This window comes from Typopeltis vanoorti, chromosome 7, assembly GCF_054136105.1.
Source record: "Typopeltis vanoorti isolate ZY-2024b chromosome 7, IOZ_Tvanoo_1.0, whole genome shotgun sequence".
Lineage (NCBI taxonomy): Eukaryota > Metazoa > Arthropoda > Arachnida > Uropygi > Thelyphonidae > Typopeltis > Typopeltis vanoorti.
The window spans coordinates 144458913-144465087 of NC_143555.1; the positions used below are offsets into that span (position 1 = coordinate 144458913).

A 6175-nucleotide genomic window follows, 5' to 3' on the forward strand; every position below is an offset into this window, starting at 1 on the left:
ATTATTTTATTGGGATTCCATCTGGTCTTGGAGCTTTTTTTTTTTTTTTTTTTTGAATTTAAGTGCTTCATGATGTTATATATTTCTGTTGGGGTAGTAGGGGTATGTGGTCTGGGCAGTTCTCTGTTTGCCTTAAAGTATGCCTGACGTGCCTATGAATATTATTTATATGACTAATATTCAGGTTTTCATATGCAGTCTGCACTGCTCCTCCAGCGCCTCAGCTTTATCTCTATCCAAGTGTGTTATTCCGTGCTTGGTCTACATAGGGGGTAAAGTTTGATTTTTTTCTACGGAGGATCTTCAAGAATTTTCCATATAGTGTGATCAGCTGGGTTTAGGGATGTTAGCTTCTTTTCCCACTACTGGTTTCTATATTTTTGTAGTGCATCTCTTCTCTGTTTCGGTTATTTAGGATCGTTTTGTCATGCGGGGCCCTAGTATCATGGTACCTCTTCCTTGCTTTATTTTTTGTCATTATTAAGTTTGTAATCTCCTCTGAGATTACATCAGGTTTGATTAAGTTTGTTCTGCTGTTGATATTCTGCTGGTTGAATGGATGTGTGTGGTTCTGGTGATTGATGCAATTGCTTTCTTGATTTGGTCTGTTAGGCTTTTTACTGCACTGTCTAACTCCTCCTCTTTGTGTATGATAGGCACTGAGCCGATGTGCTCTGGGAGGACTGTGGCTAGTTTGTCCCATGCTATGAATGAATGCAGAGGGGGGGGGGGGATTGATCTAGTATGCCTAGTTTGAGTACTACAGGATTATGGTTTGAAGACATTTCATTCACCATTTCCAGCTGGTACTGATATTTGATATTTTTTAAAACAGCAATGTCTAGTACGTCCGATCTGCCACTAGGGCTGTGATGGGTAGGCTCGACAGGTTCCGCAACTATGGCCGAATTGATTGCTGTGTAGTTGTGTAGAGTGTGGCCATTTGTATTAATTGTGGAGCTGTACCAGGCAGTGTGCTCAGCATTCAAATCCCCTGCCATAATAATGGAGTCTGGAGAGCCGAGAATGGAGTCCGGATCTGATATTAATAGGGGTTTGCTGGGTGGGTTGTAAGCTGCGTATATCTTCAGACTTCGTGCATTCTTGGTGTGCACTTCAACTCTTGTAATCTCCTTTAAATACACACACACAGACACACGCATAACATAATTTATCCTGTAATGTAAATTACATGTTATTTTATTTTTCACTGAAGTCAAACAGCCCATGGCTGTAATAGAAAAATTACTTTTCTATTTTCTTTTTAGAAAATAGAAAAATAATCTTTCGTGTTCTAAAAAGAACTGGGCGATGGACTGAGTCCTTGACTCTTTATCCCATCATCTGAATGAAGAAAATCTGTGTGGATGGAGTGTTATTGAGCTAAAAGCTCTAGTCATGGCTGGGTAACGGCAATAGCCGAGCCTCAGTTAAAACTTCATTGGCTACAGCATTGCTATCCGCTACCCTGAAAGTTCTAATAATAATAATAATAATAATAATAATAATAATAATAATAATAATAATAATAATAATAATAATAAAATAATAATAATTTGTCAGTTCAACATATCTCATCATTGGCCTAGAGAAAAAAGGTGCTGAAATTCAGCGGATAGTAGGAGAAAAAGATAGAGGTGATAATGGTAGAGTAGGGAAAAGAGGCCTCAGCTGACCTGTTTCAGCTGTTGACCCCCCCCCCCCAGGGGTGCTTCTAAACCGGTCGTTGATTTTTCACTATTAAAGGAAAAATCCTAAAAGGAAAAACATAAGAGACTAGACAAACTTAACAAATATAAATATATATATATAAATATAAATATATTTCAGGACTATGAGGAAGACCTTTCTAGAGAGAAGGGACTGAATTACCAGGAACAAGAACGGAGATGACCTGGCCCGGAAGACCCTAAAAGTTCTGGAAGTTCTAAAAAGGATTGGGATGTTCAGTCTTCGAAAACATCCAATCTTTCTGTACTAAATTTTCAAGAATATAATACATATATATATATAAATAACAATAAACTGTATACGCTTCATTGGTATCTCTTTGCAATATTCAAGATACAAAAGAACACTAAAGTTAAGTAAAGGGGATAAAAATCCCTTATTGTTTTTCAGCCAGTATGCGAAACTCTAAGATCGAAAATTACGATCTAAACGTTTCATGCCGACAAACTGTCGGCGGATCCAAGCGTAAGTGACCACTTGGTAGTGCCACACCAAGGCAACTCGATGCAAAGGTGGAGCAAGTTCCCTCACTATTCTTTTCACTTAAACTTTGATATCATCTAGGTCTAGCTACTCACTGATGAGACCTCAAATCTCCTCATAATGTAGAGCAGTACTACATCTCCTAGGAGCTGTGTGTTTTTACATTATGAGAAAATATCAAGAATAGTGAGGTTGCTTGCTCCACCTTTGCATCGAGTTGCCTTGGTGTGGCACTACCAAGTGGTCACTTACGCTTGGATCCGCCAACAGTTCGTCGGCATGAAACGTTTAGATCGTAGATTTCGATCTTAGATTTTCGCATACTAGCTGAAAAACAATAAGGGATTTTTATCCCCTTTACTTATCAACCTCGCCAGAAAAAATAGCCGTTTGGCTTTTCATCTTAGAACACTAAAGTTTTTTTAATTACTTTATATTTTAGAATTTATTGCTTTAAAAAAATTAAAACTTTTTATTATAAAAAATCAGTTTTTGAACTGTTGTGCTTACTAATACAATTAGCTTCTGCACATTCGAACAGGTTGTGACGACCACCGCTCCTTACTGCGAGTACTACCTGTTTGGTGTGTTTGGTCAATATCAGTATTTTATTGCAGATTTATATTGCAAGAGCGTTTTGACCTCGCCTTTACTAATTCAGAATTTCGTATTATTATTGTTCTTATATAATAATCTTATCCACTAAAGGTCGAAAGTTAATGTAATTGGTTGACCTAGGTTAGATAAAATAATCTCCCCAAAATCGTCCATGGCACTTCTGCCTTCTAATATTTATACCTAATTTTTATTTATTCTGTTAAGATCGCTTATTATAAGTGAGATAGGACAAACAGCTGAAGTATATATTAATCCAAAGTGACATCATAGCTATTAAACAACCAAGTTATTTTAATGAAAAATCCAAAAAATTGACTATTTTCTTCAGTTTTTCATAATACACAAATATTTTTTATGAACTAATCAGTCGCTAAAGATCGTTCTTGGTAATTAATCTTACGAGATATCTATTACTGCACATTCCGTGTTTCATATAATCCAGAATCACATCAATATCGCGTAACCAAACTTGCGAAAAAACTGCTTGAAATAAAAGTAAACATTATTTGTTGACTGTAACATTTACAGAAAGTTGCAAAAAAACATTATTTCTTTTGGCTCTTTATTTTAGTAAATTATTATTTATTTTTTAGAAATAACAATGATTATTAATGCATGTTTTAGTTTGAAGTATCACATGTTTCAGTGAGCCAATTTATTACAAAGCTACTCTCAAGTTTCGAATACTAACTAGTAGCTGTTGTGACCACATATCCACCTCGAAGTTGTTTCTTTACAATTATCAGATAAAATCCTACCGCAGCTCATATTGTTAATTAGATAGATTAATACTTCCTATAGTAAAATATGAAAAAAATAATGATCTAATAAATATTTGAAAATCTAATCAATATTTTATAAATATTAAGAAAAATAATAAATAATCCCTTCACACCTTTTTATTATTAATAGATTTTATTTTTATTAAACTATCCATCAGTTAAAAAAAACCCAGAAAATTTATTCAGCGGTCCGGTTTAATTTAATTTCTGAGTTTTAGTGGTATGTTAATAATTAATAATATCACTAAGAAACATAAAATGAAAAGTTGTAGTTTTTTCCTCGGGTGCTCGCAGCGGTAATTTTGCACCGTAGGTCGCAGTATATCTGTTCATTACTACCACTAAAATATAAGAATATTGTAATGAAGAGTTGTAGTTTAACCCTCAGGAGTTCGCAGTATATCTGAGAGATACATTCATTACTAGTATGTACGTGCTAAAATACAAAAAAAAAAAATATATATATATAAATACAAAAAACAACATAAAGAAAGAAAACTGCAAACAGGGAAAATCGTAGTAAAGGTGGTGTAAGCTCCAGATCACTTTCCTTATTATTTTTTATTAATGTAAAGCACATCTCCTGGAGGACATGTATGAGAAATAGGCCTTGGCTCTCTATTTCAGTAACACATGATGGTTTATTTATTTTCAGTTATACTCTAGAAATTATTGAACAAAGAATAAAAAAAAAGAACTAAACCATACTATACTGACATCGGAGGTCGCGGTATGTCTCTCAGATACAATGTACGGTCAAATATCATAAACCTTTACATAACATGTCTTAAACCAAACTGACAGCAAAACATTTTGCATGTATTTGTCAGACAGCTGTGAGTCCCGGAGGGTTAAAGGAAGCAGTATACCCTCACCCCCTCCCCTTATGGGAGAGAGATACGTTCCAAGACGTCCCGCAGGCACTTGGAACTGCGATAGCACTGCGACAACAAAGAACTACTCCGAACGGACCTCAATTCCAGGTATTCCTGTTTTCCGAAAGGCTGCAAGGTGCGGTAGCTTTCTCCACCCTTGCAGTGAGTTGCCCTAGTGTTGGACTACCTTTGGGATCAGCCGAACTCTCTTACTAAAAGAAAGAGCCACACTGCTTCATTTCGACGATGTAAATTTTCATATTCAAAGTGAATATTAGATACAACATTATTTCATAAATTATAGATTGTTTATTTCTGGAATTTTCCATTTAATATCTTCGGACAGGGACAGTTAAGCTCGCGCATAACTGAAAATCGCGGATAAACGTACATCTGTATATGTTACAGTTTGAAGGATTATTTTCATTGAGTAAGCTTGTTACAAAACTACTCTTATTTTATTCATTAAATGGAAATTATACGAAGTACTTATTAAATACCAAATGAAAACGGTTGTTCCTTGTAGAATGCCTTTCTGGCCAAGCTAAATTTTAATTTATATCTCATTGTCTTCTTTATTTAAAGGAAGTTACTTTGTTTATTATTATAACTAATATTAACTTATATAAAAGTTAATCTGATTGTCTTCTTTGTTTATTACTATAATTAATATTAACTTATATATAAGTTAATCTGATTGAATTCTTTGTTTATTATTATAACTAATGTTAACTGACAATATATATATATTGTCGGCGCGGTTAGCTTAGTGGTAAGCGCTTCTCAACTACATGCCTGGGGAAGGAGTGTCCTAGATTCGATTCATGTCGCCGACGTGAGGAGCTTAGGAATTTCTTAGACATAATCAAGTCAGCCGGTCTTGGGCAGCAGGGTTTTCCCCCCAGTTTATCTGGGTTTTTTTATCCCGCAAGCAGGCAAACTGGCCCCTTGAACACGCAGGCTACAGGCGTAGAATACCTCCAGGAATAAGGAATAACCAACCTATTCCGTAGGATTTCGGTTCCGAATGCCTACACGGTAAAAAGTAGGTATACGCGTGAGCGTAAATTAGGATAGTATAGGATAGATATACATATTGATCGCTTCTCGGCCTTTTGGCTTAGATCAAGTGTGTAGTATAGTTCTTTTTAGGACTTCCAGGGTAACAAGTATAGTTTCTGTTCTTAACCGTTAATATCGGTACGAGTCCCATCGGGTTTCACGATATTCAACGGGAAATTTGCAGAACTTCCTAAACCCCAGACTGGGGAATTATCAAACACTCGGTGGTGGGAATAGTTAGGCTCCCCCATCTGATCATGCCCTCCATTCTGCCGCGTGTGCGTACCCTCGGAATTGAGGTTGACGCCACAATACCAGCAAGGGCGATGGCGAAAGCTATCATAGACTGCGTCGGCGCAGAGAACATTTTTGGATTTACCCCTTATGGGGGAGGAAGATACCAGGTAGTGACCAAAAATATGGAGACCAGTGAAAAGCTTCTCAAAGGGTTTGACTGTGGCAAAGTAAAAGTATCTCCCTTCATGGTTGGGAGCATCCTTAGAACCCTTAAGATACCACGATTTCCCCTAGAATATGCAGAGAACAACGATATAATTCACAGCGTATTCTCTAAGTGGGGAGTTGTACGGGAAATCCAGGTTCACAATGATTCAGACAATCCTG

The 6175-nt window shown here is 36.3% G+C and overlaps 1 pseudogene; it reads left to right on the forward strand.

Annotated features, from left to right (window-relative positions):
- The first annotated feature begins 5588 nt into the window (after positions 1-5588).
- Positions 5589-5751, forward strand: LOC150105159 (U2 spliceosomal RNA; annotated as a pseudogene).
- The last annotated feature ends 424 nt before the right edge of the window (positions 5752-6175 follow it).